General features: G+C 44.6%; 1 protein-coding gene and 1 long non-coding RNA gene across 10 annotated transcripts in view; one reads left to right on the top strand and one right to left on the bottom strand.

Annotated features, from left to right (window-relative positions):
• Positions 1 to 8,025, bottom strand: part of KATNAL1 (katanin catalytic subunit A1 like 1) — a 90,470-nt gene extending 82,445 nt beyond the window's left edge. The window contains exon 1 of one of the 8 annotated variants that reach the window (XM_023584770.2): positions 7,770 to 8,025. The gene's annotated coding sequence lies outside the window, so the exon portion shown is untranslated. Of the gene's footprint in view, positions 1 to 7,234; positions 7,592 to 7,769 lie in introns of those variants that run through there. The other 7 variants (XM_058277004.1, XM_058277003.1, XM_058277006.1 and 4 more) reach the window with 7 other exon arrangements.
• LOC101416286 (uncharacterized) lies at positions 7,957 to 22,339 on the top strand. Of its 2 annotated transcripts, XR_189013.5 has the most exons (3): positions 8,008 to 8,470; positions 9,186 to 10,455; positions 19,696 to 22,339. It is a non-coding gene; the product is annotated as an uncharacterized lncRNA (long non-coding RNA). The 2 variants fall into 2 exon arrangements; XR_002794268.3 differs by lacking the exon at positions 19,696 to 22,339 and having other exon boundaries at positions 7,957 to 8,470; positions 9,186 to 14,810.
• The last annotated feature ends 1,476 nt before the right edge of the window (positions 22,340 to 23,815 follow it).

Genomic DNA, 23,815 nt, shown 5'->3' with positions numbered 1-23,815 from the left:
AATCCAGCATCCTTTTTTGACTAAAAAAAAAAAAAAAAAAAAAACTTCAGAAGATAGGAAGAGAAGGAAAATTCCTCAATATGATAAAAGACATATATGAAAACCCACAGCCAACATTGTACACAATGGGGAATGGTTGAAAGCTTTCCCTCTAAGATCGGGAACAAGACTAGGATGCCCACTGTCACCACTGTTATTCAACATTGTCCTAGAAGTTCTAGCTAGAGCAATCAGACAAGAAAAAAAAAAAAATTAAAGGCATCCAAACAGGAAAAGAAGAAGTAAAATTCTCACTACTTGCAGATGACATGATCCTATATTTAGAAAATTCTGAAATGTCTACCACAAAGCTATTTGCGCTAATAAATGACTTCAGCAAAGCAGCAGATCAAGTGTTTTTCTACACTAGTACTGAACAACCTAAGGAGGATATCAGGGGGAGAAATACCATTTAAAATATTAACAAAAAGACTCAATACCCAGGAATCAACTTACCAAAGTAGTACAGGACCTATATAGAAAACTATAAAACAATGCTAAAAGAAATCAAAGAAAACTTCAATAAATGGAAATAGTCTATGTTCATGATTAGAAGTCTAAATATCATGTAGATGTCAATTGTACCCAAACTGATTTACAGATTCAATGCAGCACCAATCAAAATTCAAACAGCCTACTTTACAGAATTAGAAAAGGCAATTACCAAATTCATTTGGAATGGAAAGTGCACCCAAATAGCCAAAAGCATTCTAAAAAAGAAGAGTGATGTGGGAGGAATTTCACTGCCTGACCTTGAAACATATTACAAAGCTACGTGGTCAAAACAGCATGGTACTGGCATAAAGATAGACACATGGACCAGCTGAATAGACTTGAAAGTCCAGAAATAAATCCTCACCTATACCATCAACTGGTTTTTGACAAATCTCCCAAGTCCCAGTTAATGGGGCAAAACAAATGGTGCTGGGACAACTGGATATCCCTGGAATGAAAGAAGACCCCTATCTCACTCCCTGTACAAGAATCAACTCAAAATGGATCAAAGACCTTAATATAAAAGCCAAGACCATAAAATTACTGGAAGAAAATCTAGGGAAACATTTTAAAGACCTTGTGGTAGGTGGTGGTTTCTTGGACCTTACACTCAAAGTACGCGCAACAAAAGAAAAAAAAAAACAGATAAATGAGAACTCCTCAAAATTAAACACTTTTGCACTTCACAGGGATTTGTCAAAAGGGTGAAAAGGCAGTCAACTCAATGGGAGAATATATTTGGAAATCACATATCCAATAAAGGTTTAATATCCAGGATATATAGAGAGATGTTACAACTTAACAATAAGAAGACAAACAATCCAATTAAAAAATGGACAAAAGGCTTGAATAGACATTTGTCCAAAGAACAAATACAAACAGCAAAAAAAACAAGAAATGCTCAACATCACTACTAATTAGGGAAATGCAAATTCAAAACTACAATGAGATATCATTTCACATCTATCAGAATGGCCACTATTAAAAAGAAAGAGAACTACAAGTGTTGGAGAGGATGTGAAGAGATAGGAACACTTATTCACTGTTGGTGGGAATGCAGAATGGTACAGCCACTGTGGAGGACTGTTTGGCAATTCCTAAAGAAGTTGAATATAGAGTTGCCACATGACCCTGCACTACTCCTACTGGGTATATACCCAGAAGAACTGAGAGCAGTACCACAAACAGAATCTGCACACCTATGTTCATAGCGGCATTATTCATGATTGTCAAAAGCTGGAGAAAACCCAGGTGTCCATCAACCAATGAATGGATAAACTGTGGTTTATCACACAATGGAATACTATGCAGCTGTAAAAAGAAATGAAGTCATAAAGCATACGACAACATGGATGAACCTGAAGGATACTGTGTTGAACAAAGCAAGTCAGACACAAAAGGTCAAATACTGTATGATTGCTTAACTATGAACCAAATATATTGTGTAATATATTGTATCATTCCACTTATATAAAATGTAAATATAAATCAATTTATAAAGATGAACTTTGATTAGTGGTTATGTAGGGCTAGGAAAGCATGCTAAGGGGTATGGAGTTTTTCCTTTTGGAGTAATAAAATAATTCTAAAACTTTTTGTGAATATGAATGCACTACACTGTGATTATACGAAAAGGCATTGATTATACTCTTCAGATAGATCATATGTTATGTGAATATATCTCATTAAAACTGCTTAATAAATAATTCTGCAAGAATAGCCAAAAAAGGCAACTATGTACAGCAGGGGAAACAGAGATTGAGGTATAATGAAGTTTCCTGTTTGTCTTTTTTTGTTTATTAGTAATAGCAGTATTGAAATAATGAAAATGCTCTACTAATGACTGAAGTGATGAATGCACAACTATGTGATTATACCAAATACCACTGATTGTACTCTTTGGATGCATTGTATGATTTAGTAATATGTATCAATAAAACCAATCTGGAATAATAAAATTTTCCCTTAGCTCTGAGATCAGGGAGACAGATTTGAGCCGTGACTCCTATCTTCATGCCCTTTGACCTTGCATTAAAGCTCTTTCTTTTTTTTAAAAAAAAAAAGGGAGGGGAACTTACAGGGTCATTTATTCCATCTACATGCTTTCAAGTACGACCATAATCAAACCTATCCTACCAAAAAAGAAAAAATATTAAAGATTAAAGACATCAGTGGAGATTAAGCAACCTATCTTTAAAAACTACTCTATTTTTTAATCACTTCCACAACATATGCCTTGAATTTATCTGGCAAATGCCTGTGTATCTTTGAAATATACTAGATATTCTTCTATGGCATAATTTGACCAAGTCTACCATAAACATAAATATACTTATCAATGGAGAGAAAAAGTTTAAAATAATGCTGAGTACATTAAAATGTATGTGTGTGATATACACATTTTCATTCACAGATGCGCCTCCAAAATGGACAGGAAACAGAGTGACAAAAACAAAATGCAGTATTTCCAGAAACAAGAACATAAAATAGTGAAATCATATATCAGTCCAGAAATGAGATAAAAATAGAGAACTGAAGAATTTTAGAGCTGTTGGCATCTCAAATCATCTAGCAGAACTTTGTTTTTTAAAGATGAAACCAAGGCAATGCCATGTTAAGTTACTATTAATTGGTCTATAAAATATTTTATAGCCTTATTTAAAGAAATAATTGATGAACCCTTTCATAGATCAAATCACAATTTTGTAATGTAACTACTTCCTTATTACCTGCTTATTATGATCTGATAAAGTTAAAAACCATGACCTCAGGCAGACAGAATTGACTGTCCCACCACATCATTAGTCAAGAAGGGGAGAAAAACTTCTAGTTACTGAACACCTAGAGCTTACCTCCATTAAACTATTTAATCTTTCCAACAGCCATATAAAATAGACCATAAAGACTAATACCTTTTTTGAGATAAGGGTACAGGTTTGGACATATGTCCATGATTACATAGCTAATAAATAGTAGTTCTAGAATTAGACAAGACTCCTGCCTGACTACTTTCACCTTACCACATTTAGTAAATGATACTTGGAGAAATGTTTCCTATAAAATAAAATTAAAAAACATTCACATGTTCAGCAAATAAAGAATTAATCCAAAATATCTGTGAAGGCCTTTCTAGCTTTGGTGTTGTATTTGCACAAAATAGAAAATAATTATCTGTTAAATGGATAAATCTGTGTCGATAAGGAATGGTCCAATCGTAAGATTCTGGATTCTCTTCTCTTCAGTAACACACTGAGGTACTGGTTTCCCAGGAATTTAAGCTTACCCTTAGTAAAATTCAATCAAAATTAAAGGAAATTGCACAATCTCATGTTTTGCTGTCATTGAAAATTACTGATTTCTAATATCTACTGGGACTCTCAAAAAACCAACTCTTGTCCAAGCCTAGTTGTCTTTCCACAGTTACTATTCCAAATCAATACCATTCTCCTTTCCTGGGCTAAATGTTTTCTCATCAGATGACCTTTATTCCAAAACACCTCTTAGCATTACAGAAGTTTTGAATTCTCCCAGCTTTGGATTAGCTAATGTGATCCAAATGGACCATCCATGTCCGTTCTCACTTTTCTTACTCTCTTGGTGCCTCCCTCTTCCTATCAACACGAGCAACTGCCTAGGCACATGGCTAGTATATAACTAACTTTGTTAAATGTGGAAAATCCAAGGCCAACTTCTTCGCCTAGTGCCCCCTTTCCTTCTCATTTTTTCAAAGACCTCTATCAGCTCTCTCCTGTCTTCATCTCCTATATCTTCAAACATTTTCTCTTTACTGCGTTTGCCTCTAATGACTTGTCCATCTTCAAAAAAGTAGAGAAAAAAAAAATACCTTCCGAACCTTTTTTAAGTAACTGCTTCATTCTTTCTGCATAGCCAAGCTTCTTTAAAGTGTGCCTGAAAATTTTGTATAAGTACGGTCAATTTTCTTAAGTTTGAAAATGGTAGTGTAGTTACATTTTTCGAAGAGTCCTGAACTTTTAAAGATACATATAGAAATAATTACAGATGAAAAGATATGGTATCTAAGTTTGGCTTTGAAATAATTTGGTTAAGGGTAGGAGTTACAGAGGAAATAAAATTGCCTATGTGTTCATTCTTGAAGCTAGGTGATGGGTATACTTTCGTCTATGTTTAAATGTTTTCATAATGGTACGTGGGGGCTTGTTATTCTATTTCTCTACTTTTGTATATGTTTAAATGTTTTCATAATGGTATGCTTTTGAAAGTAGCCTTACACTACCGTGTCCTCTTCCTCACTTTTGGACACTTCACAGTCTTCGCCTTACTTGCCCTCTCCAAGGTACCAGATACTGTGGGCCACGCCCTGCCTCCTCCTTTCCTCTCCTTTGTCCTTTGTTATGCTACCCCTCCCGCTGCTTCTCTTACTCTCTGCCTACTGACCTCTTTAGTCTCCTTTGTGGGTTCTCGTCCCACATCTCCTCAAACACGGCTTCTCCTCCAAATGCATGTGCGCGCGCGCACACACACACTCCCCCCCTCTCAAATGCTGCTCCTCCCCAAGAGCTGCATATTAAGCTTCCTCCCTTTTGTTGTTTTTTTTTAAGGAGGTACCGGGGACTGAACCCAGGGCCTCGTACATGGGAAGCAGGTGCTCAACCACTCAACGACATCGGCTCCCCAAGCCTCTTCCTTATCCCTGTCTTCACATGCCTAAGTGAACTGATCCACTCTCCTATAATTTCAACTTTTATGTATGCAAACCTGTCTCCAACCCTGACTTCTCTCCTGAAGTCCACAACCGAATGCATCCTGGATATCCCCCACTGAATATCCCATAGGAACCCTGAACAAATACTCAAAACTAAACTAATTTATCTTTACCTTTCACCCCAGCAAAAACTTCTCATCTCAATAGTGGCTTCACTATCCCAACAGTCACCCTAGCCAGAAACTAGGAACCATCCGTGTTAGGGTTCCAAATCTCTCCAGCCCCCAACATTCAACCTATTAGTAAGTCATATCAGTTCTACCTCATAAATACTTCTCACATTCATCTCTTCTTGTCACTCCACCTCCTTGCTTCAGACCCTCTTCATTTTCCTCTAAAACTGATTTCCCTACAGCACTCTACTCTTTCCTCTCCTAGGTCCATTCTCCTAAGATACAAGCCCTACGAGCCCCTACTCTATTCGAAATTCTTCAGTGGTCTCTTCATATTGAAGGAAGAATTAGGACCTGGCCTTGCCCAGTACCCTACAAATGTTTAGACCCAGTTGTACAGAACTACCAAAGGGTTCCCCAAATACAAAACACCCATTATTAAATCCATCCTTCATTCCTGCTGTACCATGTGCCTTGAATGACTGTTCTGTCCTCTCCCACGGAAAGCTTACTCAGCTTTCTTGATGCAAGTCAAATGTCACTTCATACTGGAGACCTCGAGGCCCTGAACTCTTCAGAGTCAAAACCTGTCTACCAATGAGGGAGCATGACATCAGGGGTTGAGAGCACAACCTCAAGTTAGACCCACCTGGGTTGAAATGCCAGCTTCACACCTTAGCTGGGACTGCGGGCAAGGTACCCTTTGTCTCAGTTTTCTCATCTCTAAAAACAGTAGCTACTTCATGAGAATTAAAGAAGGGGCTGCATGCAAAATACTCAGCACAGTGGTCACAGTGAGTAAGCATTCAATAAATGTTACTATTGCATCATTATATACCCCACTCTGGGTTCCTATAGCAGCTTTTATATATCACACTTTAGTAATGGCATGACTTTGACCATGCAATATACAGACTAACTTTGATTCATCTCTTTATTCCCATAATGCCTGGGAATAACAGGTTCTTAACAAATAGTGAATAAATAAAATACTTCAAATCCCTACACTGTAAGGGCTCTTTATTTTTTCTAATGGCCTTACTAAACCTACTTTTTATCTCCCTCCTGCACAAAATTGCTTCTTTATTTAAAGGGGTCAGCTTCACTTTAACTGAGAGAAAAATAAGTGTATAGTTTTCCTGGCCTCTTGTTGTTTTCTTGCTTCTAAAAAAAATGCACACACAAAAAATATACAATTTCTCAACATAGTACATTAAATACTAAATTTCTAGGATGGTCATCTACCTACAGAAAAATGTTTAAAGGGTGATCAAGGCAGTTTTCTAAACCTGTGTATGCTTCATTACCTCTAGACCCTGAGCCAACTCCAGGGATTCGGAGTGTCCCAGAACATAAAAAACAGAGCTCGGCATTTCATTCTTAAAACACGCTCTTGAGAAATTGTGAAAAATAATTACTACCACCCACTGCTAAAAAAAGAAGAGTCGGTGCTTTAGAAATTACTAGTCATTTGTACCTGAACTCATCTTTAGAAGAAACGGAATTATGTGTAGGCAGTGTTGAGTGTGTTGGGGGAGTGAGGGCGCCGCGTTCATTTTACAACCTTGAGCCTCAATTAAGTAAAATGCAAACATTCAAAACGGTGAAAACACCAGACACCACCACATAACAGAAATGAGATGATCTTTTATCTACACCTACACTCAATCATTATACACCACTGCCCTCCGAGCAATTACCAAAGGAAGGGTTCAATATTCACACATCTCTGAGCTACTGTGGAGTAAACACGATCAAACACTTAGAAATAGCCGTATCAGGAAAAAGAGATTAGCCTGTTAAAATACCCCTTCTCGGGCCTCCCATCCAGGGTGCGACCTACCTACGGTTCTGTACCGAGAGGCAGCAACCCGGGAGGGAGAGCGGCTCGAAGGCCGAGGCCCGCAGCAGGGGCGCCGGCTCATCCCTACACTCCCCGGGGCGGCGGCCGGGGCGGGCCACAGGGCTGGGCGGGAAACCCCAGGCTCACCTCCACTTCCCCTGCCCAGCGCTCAGAACCCAGCTCCGCGACCACCCACGAACCCCCTCAGGACAAAAAGAGATTTTTTTTTTTTCTCTCGGGCCGCCCCAAATTTATGGGCCTTTCGCAGGGGTTGGGGCCGCCGGGCCTTGTAGTCCGCCCGCTTGAGCCCATCCGTCCAGGCCGCGAGCCCGAGCAGCCGCCAGACTACAACCCCCATGATGCCCCGCGCGCTGGGGCGGCGCTCCTGCCCCTCCCCGTGGCGCTGGAGGAGCCGCGCCCCGCCCCGGCGGTCTCGACGGCGAGCAGAGGCCTGGGGAGGGGGACGGGGCGGGGCTGCGGCTGGGGCACCCCCTAGCTACGCCCGGCTCGCGCCCATCGCCCGGGGGTTCCTCACCTAAGCGCCGCGGGCCGGCGGGCCGGGGGCGGTGCGGGCCGCGCACGGTGGGGGTGGGGCGCAGGCCGCCTCAGAGCCCGTTAGTTCGCGACGTGCGTGCGAAGGCGGCGGCGGCGTGTGGTTGCCATGGCAGCCGGGAGGCTGGGGGGGGGGGGCTGGGCGTGGGGCCGTGACTCAGCGCCGGGGAGGGGCCTGGGCGCCGCGTCGGGGTGCGGGGACGGCGCGGTGTGACGGCGGCGAGGACCCGCGGGCAACTGAGGCCGGGGGCGGTGTCCGCGCTCGCGCGCCCGGGAGGGGGCCGCGCGCCCGAGGACGGAGCCCCGCGGCTGCCCGCCTGGGCACCCAGAGCCCCTCGGTGTCTCTCACCAGGGGAGGAAGGTGCGGTCTCACGCGCCTCTGCCGGCCCTTTCTCCGAGCAGGCGAGGAACGAATCCTGTAGTGAGCAGTAATGCAGCCGGCCTGCGGGAGAGTTCAGGAGCTTCTAGACGTGTACGTGGCACTGATTCCCGTTGCACTTGGAGCTGTACTATTTAAGGAATCGTTTGGGGACTCTTCGAGATCGTTTCAGAGAAACGATGTAGTGTAAACTGAGGTTAAGCGCGTGGCCTTCTCGAACCGACTGCTTGGTCCACGTCCTGCTGCTCCACCTGGCCGCTGACAACCAGGGGTCGATCCAAAGTTTTTTAATCTGCAGAATGGAGGTACTGTTTATCTCATAGTTCTTGTGTGAGATGAACGCGGTAACACTGACAAACACCAGAGAAACGAAGCCTGGCATTTAACGGCAGCTTTTAAATATTAGTTATTTAATCCCTGGTGATAAAAGAATAGTGGTTGCCTGGGGTGGGGACGGGTGTAATTGAGAAGGGAATTTTCTGTTGTGACAGGAAAGTTCTATATCTTGCTAAGGGTTTAGGTTACAGAGGTATAGGCCCTTATCGGACCTCGTGGAATGGCACCCTTAAGACTTGTACAATCCTCTTTATTTTAATTCACCTCAAAAAAGAACTCTAAAATACGTGATTATTAATAGAGCTGTAAGAGATCACAGCGATATTCTAGACCCAGACTCCACAGCTCAAGGTTGAAGAAAAGAGGAAAAGACAAAAAGGAAAGTACTGACCCTGTCATAGTCTAGTGATAAATGTCAAGAAATTAAGGTTTACAAGAAGATAGAACAACAAACAGTAATGTCTAAGTCTAAATCCGAGTATTAAGGAAAAATGGTAACCTTATAGAAAGCTGAGACCTATAGCAATCTGGTCACTCTGCATATGTAATGAACATATAAATAGATTCTCCTTTACTCATGGAGAAAATGATACTGATGGGTATCAGCTGAACACATGTTTTTCTAGTAGGGATGAGAAGTTCACCTGATCCGTTTCTCCCTCATCTTGTTTCCCTTGCCACCAGGCGCTGATATTTGCCAGGCAGCTGCCCAGGGTTGTAGTGCAGTCTACAGCCATGTAGCATCATCTCCAAATGCAACGTCCCAATGCACAGCCCTCCTTGATTTTGAAGCTTGAATCCCAGGAGTCAGCTTGGTGGGACAAGCCACTTGAGAATGGATGACAACAGTGAAAGGAAACAGCTGCTCTGCAGTAAGTCCCCGAAGGAAGGCCACAAGCCCCTGAAGCACAGCCTTGAAATGCCTGGCCATGGACAGCTAAGAAACAATGAGGACCAACAGGATGCTCGGATACTGTGGACCAGTTCCAGTGATGGTTAAACACACTAGGCAAGTCCAAAAGAGAGCTGAAAGTAAAAACAGTAATCCGCACATCAGGCAGTGGAGTCAAGAGCCACCTACCACCCTCCTTAAAGAGACTTACTGCATCTAGTTCAAAGCCAGAGGTTTTGCCTCAGGTCTCAGGCTTCTTGACCCCTTTAGCATTTGCTGACCAACCCTCCTTAGTGATCCATGACCTTGTTTCTCATCAGAGCTTTCCAGCCACTGCTCCATTGTGTTACTCGCTAGCTCTTCCACCTGCTCATTAAATGAGGACACAATTCCCAAGACTTAATCTCTACACCCTCTCCATTGCCAAAGTTTCAGCCCTCAGCGCAGGATGACGCTCAGATTTCCCTGGCTGGTTTGAGCTCCCAAGTTCTGGCACTGTCCCAAGCATGCCTTGTGCTTCCTTTCTGTTCTATTACTCCTTTTTCCCCACTGAGGATGCCATCCCCCCACCCATCTAAATTCTGCCTATTCTGCAAAAACTAACTCAAGCCCCACCCTTTAGCTGAAACCTTTCCAGACCGTTCCTGTTTGCAATCATATCATCCTGCTCTGTACTCACAGAATTTCCTGCCTACATCACTCACTCATCTAGTCTGGTATGAGAAACTTATTATTTTCTCATTTACTTTTGTCTTTTCTCCTCACTAGATTTCAAGCTCTTCTGTTGTGCATTTCTGGGTACCCTCAAAATACCTTCATAATACCTTATTCATAATAAGGACAAATATTTTTCATTAGTGGATCCTTAGTGTTTCTCCTTAGCAAAACCTACTCTCTTGGAGCCCTCCTTATGGTGCCATCCAGGACATTTGCAGCCTCTTAATATTTATATTATATTCTGGAAGCCTCTGGAAGTGTGTGGGCCACCACAGGTACTCCATGGACGGGCCCCTTGGGAGGCAGCCCCCCTAAGCCACTGTTGCTCTGGATGCAGTTGAGAAGGTTAGTAGCCCTAAGTCCCAATCAATATTGCCTGGAGCAGAGTTTTTCTGTTACTAGGTCGGGAAGTCAACTTTGTGAGTCTCTTCCAGCTTTTTTACTCAGAAAATGAGCCAGGGTAGATGAGAGTAAGGTAAGTAAAGCTGAAGGGAAAACATTAGGAAATGAAATTCCGAGGGTGCCAGATGCTCATAGTTAGGGTCAAGTTTTCAGTACCTTGTGGCAGGTGTTCAGCTATTGTCTCTTAGCTTCAGTGCTACCCTTCTGTACTCTGCTTTGTCATGCTGGCTCCCAGGGCACTCGAGGGAGCACGTGTGACTGGAGGAGGGGGCAGGGACTTCCATCCTGTTGACTTGCTATTCCTGTCACCCCAACAATGGCCTTTAGCCTGGTAGCAGAGGTTTTCCTGTCTTACTGCTTTTTATTCCACTTCCAGAACCACCCTCCTCATACTCCCCTCTTCCACCCCAGAGATCCAGCGGCACCAGCCCTTCCCCGAGGTCTGGGTCACAGCTCCGGCAGGCCCCTCCACGCTCCAGTAGTCCTAGCAGCAGTCACCGTGCCCCCTCTTCAGAAGCCCGGGTCTTCGCTACCCCAGGCCTCTCCTCCAAGCTTCTGGCACTGCCCTCTTCTCCTCTCTTCGGTCTCCGGCCCTAGAGGCAGAAGCTGCTTCCTGCAGTTATTACTCAATGTGTACCTCCATGTTCCTCTCACTCCTGTTTAGTCAACACCCTAAGCTCAATCTCTCTGCTGAAATAGTTAACGCTGATTTCTTTTATATCCTGACTGGGTCCTGACTAATGTGTATCCTGGATCTTGAGGTAAGATCTGCTACTGTGTCAGTTAAAAAAGGTTTAAGGGCAGTGGATGAAGCTCAAGCAATTGAGCTCCTGCCTCCCACATACAAGGTCCTGGGTTCAATCCCTGATACCTTCTTTTTTTTTTGTCTTTATTTTTTTTTTTTAAAGATTTATTTATTTTATTTAATTCCCCCCCCCTCCCCTGGTTGTCTGTTCTTGGTGTCTATTTGCTGCGTCTTGTTTCTTTGTCCACTTCTGTTGTCGTCAGTGGCACAGGAAGTGTGGGCGGCACCATTCCTGGGCAGGCTGCTCTTTCTTTTCGCGCTGGGCGGCTCTCCTCACGGGCGCACTCCTTGCTCGTGGGGCTCCCCTACACGGGGGACACCCCTGCATGGCAGGGCACTCCTTGCGCGCATCAGCACTGCGCATGGCCAGCTCCACACGGGTCAAGGAGGTCCAGTGTTTGAACCGCGGACCTCCCATATGGTAGACGGACGCCCTAACCACTGGGCCAAAGTCCGTTTCCCTGTCTTTATTTTTTTAATGTTACATTCAAAAATTATGAGGTCTCCATACACTCCCTACCCCCCCACCCCACTCCTCCCTCCACAACAACCTCCTCAATCATCCTGAGACATCCTCTGCACCTGGTGAACACATCTGTGAGCACCACCGCACCCCATGGTCAACGGCCCACACCATAACCCACACTCTCCCCCAGTCCACCCAGTGGGCCATGGGAGGACACACAGTGTCTGGTAACTGTCCCCACAGCACCACTCAGGACATCTCCAAGTCCCGAAAACGCCCCACATCACACCTCCCTCTCCCACTCCCCACCCCCAGCAGCCACCACGGCCACCCCCTCCACACCAATGCCACGCCCTCTTTGATTATTAATCACAATAGTTCATGAATAGAATGTCAGTCCACTCTAATCCACACTCTATTGCTCCATCCTGTGGACCTTAGAATGGTTGTGTCCACTCCACATCTATATCAAGAGGGGGCTTAGATTCCACATGGATGCTGGATGCAGTTCTCCTGCTTGCAGTTGTAGGCACTCTTGGCTCCCTGGTGTGGTGGTTGACCACCTTCACCTCCATGTTAGCTGAGTGGGGTAATTCCAATAACCCAGAGTGTAGGAGCTGAAGTCGTTGAGGCTCAGGGCCTGGCTATCACGTGGTCAGTCCAGAGATTCAGGTCCCCTGGGTATACACTAAACCCCAGCACCAACTACAATTCTGGTAAAAGTAACAGGAGAGGCTTGTGGACAAAGATCCTGATACCTTCTAAAAACCAAAAAGCAACAAAAAAACTCAGGGGGGGCCAGTATAGCTTAGTGGTTGTGCATCAACTTCCCACAGAGGAGGTCCTGGGTTCAATCCCTGGCCCCGGTACCTTGTAAAAAAATAAAAAGGATTAAGATACTTAAGATAAATTGTATGGTCCATGAACAAAAAATACAATAATAGGGTGGGTTGGGGGGAGAATGCACCAAATGTAAGATAGGGACTATAGTTAGTAGTGATACTTGGATGATGCTCTCATAATTTGCAGCATGACTCACAACAATGCAAGGTGGTGGTGGGGGGTGATGGATGGGAGCCCTGTATGATGTTACGATGATTGTTTTGTAAGCTTACTGTTTATATATATGCATTTATGAATGATATACTTCCATTTTCAAAACTCTTAATGAAAAAAAATGGCTTAAGAAACCGTGCCTTGGGGAGGTAGTTCTTAAATAAACAGCACCAAGAGGTAGGGCTAGCAGGTGGAGGTCCTGGGAACTGCAGGTGTGCGGAGAGCGAGGGTCCCATTCCGTGGCAGCAGCTGCGGGTGTCACCCCAGGCCCGACCCGGCAGGCTCACCGCTGAGGAGCCTCCCTGGTCTCCGAGGCTTTGCCCAGAACCCCAAGCTTCACCCGGAACCTGGCCTCTTCAGACAGGTGGAGGCTCGGGTTGTTCTTGGTACAGTTTCACTCCTTCTTAGTAAGTGGGAAAAAGCAAAAAGGCACTGATGCGGAGAGCCAGAAGCACTAGAGTCCTCAGAAAGGGAAGCGGAGGTGCACAGCGGATGGGAAGGATTGCAGAGAGGTTCTCCGGGTGGCGGTTTTGCCTCTCTGACGCTACCTGTTCTCGTAGAAGGAGGTAACAGAGGCTTCTGTTTTCTTCGGGAACTTACTGTACTTATGCTTCAGTTCTTCCACTGGAAGCAAGACTTCCTTTAAAAAAGAGCAGAACTATTAGGCCAGGCTCAATTACATATTCCCAATGAAAAGAACTGCTCCACATTTTAGGAATTCAAAATATTTCTTATGCGTGCCAAAACAAACACAAAACCTCTTGGCAGTCGTCAGTGGGGACTCTCCTTGTGAGTTTGCATTTCTTTATGCTAATTTATAAATATGAACAGAAAACCCAGGCTGTTAAGAGGGTTTGTAACACTCCGAGTGCTGTGGGTACAAGAGTCGGTGAATGACTCTATCGTCTTCTGTGACACCTGGGTGACAGTGTTTCCATGGGCAAGGCAGGAAGTCATTGGCTCTGCGCTGCAGGTTGCTGATGCATCAGCCACACTGCTTTCACCTAACTGTTTTAGGACGTTATGTTTAGCAGAAGAATACATAACCAATGTGAATTACTCGGGCAAATATTGGCACACAAAGTATCTTCTAGAGAATCAAAAAGCGTGTTACAAAGCAGGTGGCATGTCAAAGAGGAAAAGCAGCTTGTTCTCGGGTTTTCTCGTCCTGGAAGCCAAGGTTCTGCCAGGCATCCCCAACCATGAAACATTTCAAGTCTGGGTGAAAAAGGAGCAGCGTGCTGGGATCCCATTTCCTCTTCTAAGAAGACACAGACAGCTGGAGAGGCCCCTCCCACCTCTGGAATCTTTTCTTTTCCTATTTTTTGCATGCCTTTCCTTCTAAGAGGGTGAGGGGGTTGGGGAAGAAATTCTATTTCCTTTCCTCTTTCTTGTTTCTCTGACACACTGTAGGTCTTGGTGATTTGTGTGCACCATAAATGTTGGCATATGTGAATCATTCCTAAATAGCTCTTCCAAGCAAAGTGCTCGTTATCCTATTTTTCTCCTTGATATTCTCTCCTTATGGCCACCAGGCCTGCCTCACCTCTTTCTCAAGTCTCACCTCAAAATTCAAGATTCACTACCAACTGAAATAATCTAACTGCTTTACTCAAACTCGTCTTTGACCCTTTTCCCCAACTACTAGTTTCCTAGTCTCACTATCCACAAGTGAAGTTAAGGTGAAATAAACTTAAGAGCAGCAGTCATGTAAGTTTTGCAATTGCTCTTCCTTGATCTGTGACAGGATTTACACCTTTGTGACAGATAAACCATTTGAGCGTTCTTTAACATTTCAAGCATACAAGGAATTAGAGAGTTACAAAACAAGCACCTGGTACCCACCACATCCTGATTTTGATGTTATTTTTCAGATTTATGTTTTTACTATTACCATATAGCTCTATATTCAGAGCATTATATAATTTTGCCTTGCATGTTTTCAAGCTTTATATAAATGTTAGTATACTATGTGTTTTCTTAAGATTGCCTTTTTTTTACTCAACATCATGTTTCTGAGGTTTATGTTGATTTCATTTGAACTGTTTTATCATTATAACAGTTCATCCATATCCTATTGGTGGATATTAAGTTTGTTGCCAAATTTCACTAATTATATTAACAATGGTCCTGTGAGCACCCTTGGATAGTCTCTTGTGCACATGTGTGAAAGTTTTGTCAGGTACATGTCAAGAAGCAGAATGATGGGTATCAAAATGTGCACATTCAGTTTTCTTAAATTTTACTAAATTGTCCCCTAGCGTGGTAATATCATTCTATACTCACAATAGCAGTGTAAAAGAAATTCTTCACCGAATCTTGGAAGTAGCCAACATTTTTTATTTTTGCTGATCTGATGATTATGAAAGTATGAAAGTATATTTGGGTTTGACACAGGTATCAGTTATGAGTGCCATCAAGCAAGGGATATGAGGCTGGAGCCAAGGAAACGGGGGAAGGAGGGTTTGTTTTGTTTTGTTTTGTTTTTCTTTTTTTTTTCTTTTTTTTTTTAATTTTTTATTCACTTTTTAAAAAAATACTACATTCAAAAAATATGAAGTCCCACTCAACCCCACCGCCCCCACCCCCCCACCCCCACCCCCCACAGCAACACCCTCTCCCATCATCATGACACATCTACTGCACCTGGCAAGTACATCTCTGGGCATCACTGCACCCCATAGTCAACGGTCCACATCATAGCCCACACTCTCCCACGTTCCATCCAGTGGGCCCTGGGGGGATCTACAATGTCCCGTAGTTGTCCGTGAAGCACCACCCAGGACAACTCCAAGTCCCGAAAACGCCTCCCCATCTCATCTCTTCCTCCCATTCCCCGCACCCAGCAGCCACCATGGCCACCCCTTCCCACACCAATGCCACATTTTCTCTGTGGACATTGGATTGGTTGTGTCCATTGCACATCTATGTCAAGAGGAGGCTCAGATTCCACATGGATACTGGATGCAATCCTCCTGCTTTCAGTTGTAGGCACTCTAGGCTCCATGGTGTGGTGGTTGACCTTCTTCGACTCCATGTTAGCTGAGTGGGGTGAGTCCAATAAATCAGAGTGTAGGAGCTGAAGTCTGTTGAGACTCAGGGCCTGGCTATCATATTGTCAGTCCAGAGATTCAAATCCCCTAAATATATCTTAAACCCCAACACCAACTACAATTCCAGTAAAGTATCATGAAAGTCTTGTGAAAAGAGATCCCATCTGAGTCCAGTTCCATCACGCAGAAACACCAGCTCCAAGAAGGGCCATCTGACATGGCAGTGAACCCCATCTGACATGCGCATAGAACCCACGGGTCTCTTTATCCCTCAAAAGAACCAATACCTGGGGTTGTATCTACTTTATCTGTCTCTGAGACTCTGCTCAGGTGTGCATAAGGGCAATCCTTCTGACAACCTCCAGACTCTTTTAGAGACTCGTAGCCATATAAACTCATTTCTCCTTTCCATTTCCCCCTTACATTAGGTCAAACAGCATTTTAAAGTCATGTTATTATATGTAGACAGGGATATTCTGCTGATCCGCATTGAACCTTTAATTCAAGGTCATTTTCTAGTTGCATCTTCAGCTGGTATTTGGTAATGATCCCTCGGTGCCAGGGAGGCTCATCCCTGGGTGTCATGTCCCACGCTGGGGGGAATGCACTGCATCTACATGCTGAGTTTGGCTTCAAGACTGGCCACATTTGAGGTTTGAATTAGGCAGTGTATTAGTTATCTACTTCATAACAAATGGCTGCAAACTTACAGGCCCAAACCCACATGCATTTATTAGCTCACAGTTTCTCTGCATCAGGAGCCCAGGCATGGCTTAGCTGCATTCTCTACGTGGATGTGTCTCTTGAGGCTACAATCATGGCCTTGGCGAGGGATGGAGATTCATCTGATGGTTTAACTGGGAAGGGAGGCTCATGTGGCTGTTGGCAAGATTCAGCTCTTTGCGAGCCATTGAACTGAGGGCCTCAGTTCCTTGCTGGCTGTCAGCCCCATGCCCTCAGTTCAATGACATAACCCTTTCTGTAGGACAGCTCACAAAATTCCAGCTTGACTCATCAAACACAGCAAGAGTGAGACTTGCTGGCAAAGAAGGAAGTCAGTATCTTAAGCTACTCATGCCAGCTACATTCCCCACCCCCATTCCCCTCTCCACCACCAGCCTTATTTTATTTGTTAGAAGCAAGTCCCAAGTCCCACCCCTACTCCAGGGGAGCTGATTACACGGGGTTGAATACTGAGAGGTGAGATCACGAAGGGCCATCTTAGCATCTGCCAACAGAGGCAGGTACAATGGTTAAGGATATTGGTTAGCCTGCCACTACAGACTGAAAGCATAGAGACCCAAACAAGACCAGAGGTTTATCTCTCACTTAAAACTCTGGGTAGGTAGTCTAAGGCTGGTATGGTAGCTCCAAATCATCAGGGACCCTCACTCCTATCTTTTCCATTGTCAACATATGACTTCTACCTCAGTGTACAAAATGGCTGCCTTAGTACCTTGCACCATTCCATTCCAACAGCTTAAATCGATTTCTACATACTGTGCTAAAATACAAGTCTAAGCATGCCACTCCCTGGCTAAAACCCTTCAATGGTGCTTTCAGCCTCCAACAGTGTGTCTCAAGCACTTTTTACCATTAACCTGTGCACTGGGTACAGACATGTATGTACATCCACAAAGACATTCTTAACATATATCAATAACTAGTACATAAGTCTCATGAAGCAAAACTCATCCTCTGTATTGTGCTGTCTTATATTCTCTATCCTATTGCATTGGCTTTTTTAAAAAATTTTATCCCGCTCTCCCCCAGATGGTTCTCTCATTGGTCTGCTCCGTGCTTGCTCACCTTCTCCAGGAGGCACCGGAAACTGAACCCGTGACCTCCTACAGGGGAGGAGGGTGCCCAATGGCCTGAGCCACATCCACTCCCCACTGACTGCGGTGTCTGCTGGCTTGTGGCATCTGCTTGTTGTTGCAGCGGGTGTGGCATCTGCCCATATTCTTTAGGAGGCACTAGGACCCAAACCTGTGGTAGGCAGGCACCCAACTGGTTGAGCCACATCCGCTTCCCTGTGCTGATTTTTAAATCATGAGTCCCTAATGGGCAGGGAAGACACTGGCCTACAGGATACAATCCGGAGTGCGGGGTGACTTGGCTGGTTCCTGCTTGCCTTGCCTGGTTCTCTGCACACCCGCCTCCTCGTGCTCCTGCTCAGGGCCTCTGTGCCTCTTCCTTCCCTGTTACCACCTTGCCCGTGGTGACCTTCACCTTCCAAGCTCCTCTGCCCGGGAGAGTCAGCTCAGACATTGCCTCTGGCCTCCCGTCCCCTTTCCGTGTGCCCCACAGGACACCACACCTCCTGCCCTCCTAGCACTGGTGCCAAAGCCAATCACCTGTCTCCCCACTAAAGGATAAATTCCTTGAGAAGAGGGACTGGCTGCCCCGGCCCTAGCACAGTGCCAAATTGATTTGTTTCTTATACGAATGAATGAACGAACGAACGAACGAACGAACATCATAGAGAAAGATGTTCCTGACAACATTTACTGAAAATCTATTGTACAGACAGTATAGTGCCAGAGAGAATTATGAAAAACATAGTGGTACTTGACAGTGCTAAATAAAAATAGGTATAAAATGACACGTATTTGTGAAAAAAGAGTATCTTTATATCTACAGCTGAGTCCCGTCAGCTGTCTCACTGACTGTGGATTGAATTATGAAAACGTCCAAAGTCTGAGATTAAAAGAATTTCATCCCATCTCTTAGCCAGTTCCTTATTTTCACCTGTTGGGAAAGAAACTTTAGACGTCTCTCAGACCTGTCCCTCCTAACCTGCGCCCACCCTCGGCAGTGAGGTCCAGGGTCAAGCAAAAGAACTGAGCCGTGCAAGTGAGTTAATCAAGTTTCCCATGTGACTAATTCAGGGCTCCCCAAAATAGTCCCAGGAAGCCAAAATGAGGTCTTATGGCACGGTACTGACTTCGAGGGTGGTTAAGGGCACATAAACCACTGCCAGAAAATTCAGGAATGCAGTGGGGGAGGGCAGTGTGAATCCAAAATGGATTCGGTGTTCCACCTGCAGACACTCCTTGGACCCTGGGAGACCCAGTCTGCTCGGGTCGATTCTACAATCCTGGCTGGGAATCGATAATCCAGGCCCAAAACAGATGCAGACTCTACTAGAAGAATTATTTTATAAAGTAACGTCTCATGCAGTGGGCTGAATTTAAAATCTCAGGGGCAGGATAGCAGCATTATAAATAAATTGACCTCTAGCACCACTGCTTTCTCCCTCTAGTTAATATCGCAGCAGCAGTTCCTATTTGTACCAGGTTTTACAGTCTGCAAGGTGCTTTATCTTATTTGACCCTCAAAGCAACAATGCGCGGTCAGTACAGACACCTTCCCGATTTCATAGAGGAAGAAACCAAGGTTCAGAGAAGTTGAAGGACTCGCATGATCACAGTGAGTGAGGGACTAGGACTGGGTGGGATTCTAATTGACAATAACACTAATCTGTTACAAGGAAACAGTGATCTGAAACCGAGATGCTAACCTGATCCCTGCTAGCAATTTAGCTGTGTGACCCTGAACGGGTCACTTAAACTTTCCTTTGTTTCCTGACTCGTAAAAACTGTACATCAGAATACCTTTCCTCTCTCCCCCCCAGGGTGCTTGTAAGGACAAAACACGTGGTATGGGATAGTGATATACAGATGTCAGGTATTAGCAATCTTTTGTAACAAGATAGAGTAATATTTGTGACCTTTTGACTTTGACGGTGACTTTCACCTCAGCCATGCAATAATTTTCCATCTTTGCTGCTCTCTCTAAAGGTGCACCAGCGGCCATCCAGAGAGGGAGGTGGGCATTCTTTCTTAGAATGCCTTCAGAACAGGGATTGTCAAGGTTGTAGCATCGGAAACACCTGGAGAATTCTAACTGCAGGAATCTCGGCTCTACCTGACCCTGAAAATTTTCATCTGCGGACGGGGACGAGGAGGATCAGGACAGGTGTGTTTTTGAAAGGTCCCCCAGTGATTCTAATATGCAGCCCAGGCTGGGAACTGCTGCTAGAAAGACGGCCTTTATGAGTCGTGGTGGCTGCCGAAAGTCATCTCGGTTTTAAAAGGACTTTGTGGTTCTGAAAAGATCTGTCATTTTGTTCCAGTGCAGGATGTACATAGCCAAGTGCATCTAAGGTCATCTGGCAAAGGGATCAGGGAGTTGGATCTTGAACTTGAGCTACAAAGATCCTAAAATTCCACCATCACACATCCAGCACTTCCTTTCTGAACTGCCACTGTTGAAGGAAAGCATGGGGTACGTATTTATGGTGGCAAAGCCTGGGCAATGGAAAGACCTGCTTCTCAAAACCATTCCACAGGAACTTGCCTACATAGAGGTGATCACAGCACTGGACACCTTTAACTTGAAAGAGAAACATTATTTAGGAAAAGCACATGCCAACAAGTGGTCAGTCCTATCATTTTCCCACTGATAATCAGGAGATAATCATGGGGTATTTAAGATTAGCTGCTTCTGTTAGATTCCAACACACTTGCAAATTGATGTTTCTATATGATTCCGGTCACCCAATAAGCTGAAAATGTACTTTATAAATATGAATGAGAAATAATTATCTACTAAAAGCATTTAGTTTCAAGTAATAGCATAGGCTTAGCTATTTGAATCAAATTTCTTAAAGAAGCCATTATCAGAAGAAAATATTCAGGTAAAATCCAGAGTATAGCTAAATTTACACCTTGACTTCATGTCTTTATAGGAAAGGAAGTAAAACTTTAACCCTTCACTCTGAGCTCCCTGTCTCATACCAGAAATGAAGAAGAAAATAAATAAAAGGTTCAGATTTTTCTGGATCTCCCTTTACAGCTGGCACGGCTGGAAAGGGCCTTCCCTTCAAACAGTTCAAGTTAGAAATTATCTCCAGATGAATTGCACTGTTTCCTTTGATCACTTCTCTCACAAGACTGGAAACTGGTTGAAGTAAACTCCTGGTACAAGACCTGGAGATCTAAATAATGAAGTTTTATCTCTTATCTAAGAAGAATTTATAGTGCACACCAATAGCCTGGAGACAAATGCTCAAGCCTCCGGATTCCACAGAAGCAGTAATTAGGCAGCATTTTATTGTGATGCAGTGAATCTGCAAAAGATGGAGCTGGACTACTCTCCAGGGCTTAGAAACAAAATTGGCTTCCTGGAGAGCCAACAGAAGAAACCTAAAATACTTAAAGAGCTTAGGACCCCCAAGGGAGAATTTCCAGCTATTGAAGTGGAGAAGATTAAGCATTTGCTAGATCCGGAAAGGAAATTCTTAATGACAAACTCAGCAAAGTGCACTGATTTTGGTTAGGGCATTAAAAAGTATATTTTAATAATAAAGATCATACCTATCAGATACAGAGTAATCAAATTGGAGACTTGGTATTTTCTGCTTAATGACATAAGAAATAGGATCTAAGAATATACTCTCCAGGTGAGGAGTGCCTCCCCCTCATGAGTTCTTTGCCTCAGAGGGCACGTGCTCAGGCCCAGCACCCTGACTCCACCTTGCAGCCCTTTTGCTCTGGCCTCTAACTGGCAGCTGCTGCCTTCTCCCCCTCCTCCCACCTTAACGTGGGCCTCGGCCACCGTGTGCCTTGGTTTCCGTGGTTGTGTAATGGAGACACCCGCACCATCTCACTGGGGCAAAGCCCTTGGAGAACTGCCCAGCGGGCAGCTGGCACTCAACACAGCTGATCCCCGTTACTTGTGGGAGTTCCAGTCTATAAAATCACCACCCACTGTGAATTAGCCAATACCGGCCAGTGCCCTGGGGACACAGGGGTAGGTTCCCACGAGCCTCTGCTTACCGTCTTCATCACCGATCATTATGTACCCTTGTCTTACGTGTGCTTCAGATTAAAGGTAACTTATTGAGTATATATTCCTGATTCGTGAACAGTGACCTCACAGCCGGGGGCTCCATAAGGCATGCCTACACGGAGCTTAGCTAACCCCCACACTTTGGAAGGCACATCGCGGCCTTCCCGCGCTCAGGAGCACCGGGTGGCCCTTCAGCACGGCGCTCAGAGGCCACTTTAAACAGCAAAATCATTTTGCAAAAATGCAAAACACATGGCACCAGATTGCAAAAAAAAAAAAGGGTAATTCCTACTAGAAGAGTTGAAACAACAAGCAGAGTGTCACCGCGACCGACTTCAGCTGGGAACGTGTGCATTGGGCGACACATCTTTTGCTGCTCTGTGCATGTCCCAAATGACTGCGAAAGCACCACGAGTTTTGACTCTGGGGCACAAATAAGTTTTCACGAGTAGGAGAATTCACAAATACGGAATCCACAAAGAATGAAGGTGAACTATGCATCTTCATGGTTCTTATCATTGCATTTTGCATTTCCCTCAGTACCTGTGAAAATAGTGTATTTTTTAATAAAAAACAAGTCACATGGTCTAACAGGATTGTTTTTAGATTCCTGGGTTTATTTATGTGGAAAGTCTCAGCGTGTTATTTATTTCTGCACTTAAGTTATCATATTTCATTATGTAAAGTCCTGCAGTGGGGTACATACTCCACATGAAGAGAGAGAGCATACTCCACAAAACACAAAGTAAAAAGCCAAAGCACTTCACCACGAGGTAGACGGTGAGTGGCTCAGATCATAAGAGCTACAACAATGGAGATGGGAAAAGAATGGAGGGGAGGGAAGCAGATGTGGCTCAACTGACAGAGCGTCCGCCTACTATATAGGAGGTCCAGGGTTCAAACCCAGGGCCTCCTGACCTGTGTGGTGCACTGGCCCGTGCACAGTGCTGCCACGCACAAGGAGTGCCATGCCAGGCAGGAGCGTCCCCAGCATAGGGGAGCCCCACAAGCAAGGAGTGCCCTGAAAGGAGAACTGCCCCGCACGGAAAGTGCAGCCTGCCCAGCAGTGGCACTGCACACACGGAGAGCTGACGCAACAAGATGATGCAACAAAAAGAGACATATTTCCAGAGCCACCGAGAATGCAAGCAGACACAGAAGAACACACAATGAATGGACACAAGAGAGCAGACAACGGAGGAGAGGGGGAAGGGAGATAAATAAAATAAATATTAAAAAAAAAAAAAGAATGGAGGGGATCAAGTCTTCACTGTGTTCATGAAGTGTATGGAGAACAGCACGTGGCTGAAATACAGGTGGGGAGAGTGAAGGTACTTCCTGCCATGAAATATGTGTAGGGAGAGTGAAGGCATTTCCCTGCAGGAGGACAGGCAGGTAGGGAAGGCAAGTAAACAGAGCCATTCTCTCAGAGCCAGTGATTTGTGTTTGAAATGAGGTGAGAAGTTGGCAAAGCTCCTCTGGGCAGAGGCCACAGGGCTTCAAAGGGAGGGGCTAGAGAGTCTGGCTTTTCCTGAGTCCCTTAAGGACTCAGGGAAGTGACAAAATAAAACGACTTTCAGGAGAAAAGCCCAGATACATGGAGGAGAGGTACATATGGGAGGTGCGTATGCAAAGCCCTCCCTTCGGCAGGCCTTGGTGATCGGAGCACGCCAGGCTGGCTTCGGCAGTGCCGGGTGAGCCTCTAAAGTCTCCAAGGACTGTTGCTTCCTCTCCCCATTCTTAGGCCTCCAGGAAACCATCCAAGTGTCCTTCTGGACAGCCTGGTGCTAATTCCATTTTGCTCCCTCTCTTGGTGTGTGTGTGTGTGTGTGTGCATGCCCCGTAGATCCCAAACAGTAAGATAAAATCATATTCACACCTTGCTCTCTCTCAAAATCACATAGTACTTCCCAATTGTGCTTTTTTATTAGTAGTAGTAGTAGTGACTTGGTTTTGGTAAATAATTTTAAATTAGTAATTAGTACATCAGTACTTTAAAAAGTTAGAATAGTATGCACTTTAAATGGATACAGTTTATTGAATTTAAATAGTTCCTCAATAAAGTTG

The sequence above is a fragment of the Dasypus novemcinctus genome, chromosome 15 (genome assembly GCF_030445035.2).
Source record: "Dasypus novemcinctus isolate mDasNov1 chromosome 15, mDasNov1.1.hap2, whole genome shotgun sequence".
NCBI lineage: Eukaryota > Metazoa > Chordata > Mammalia > Cingulata > Dasypodidae > Dasypus > Dasypus novemcinctus.
This window is presented reverse-complemented; position numbering and strand designations above follow the sequence as displayed.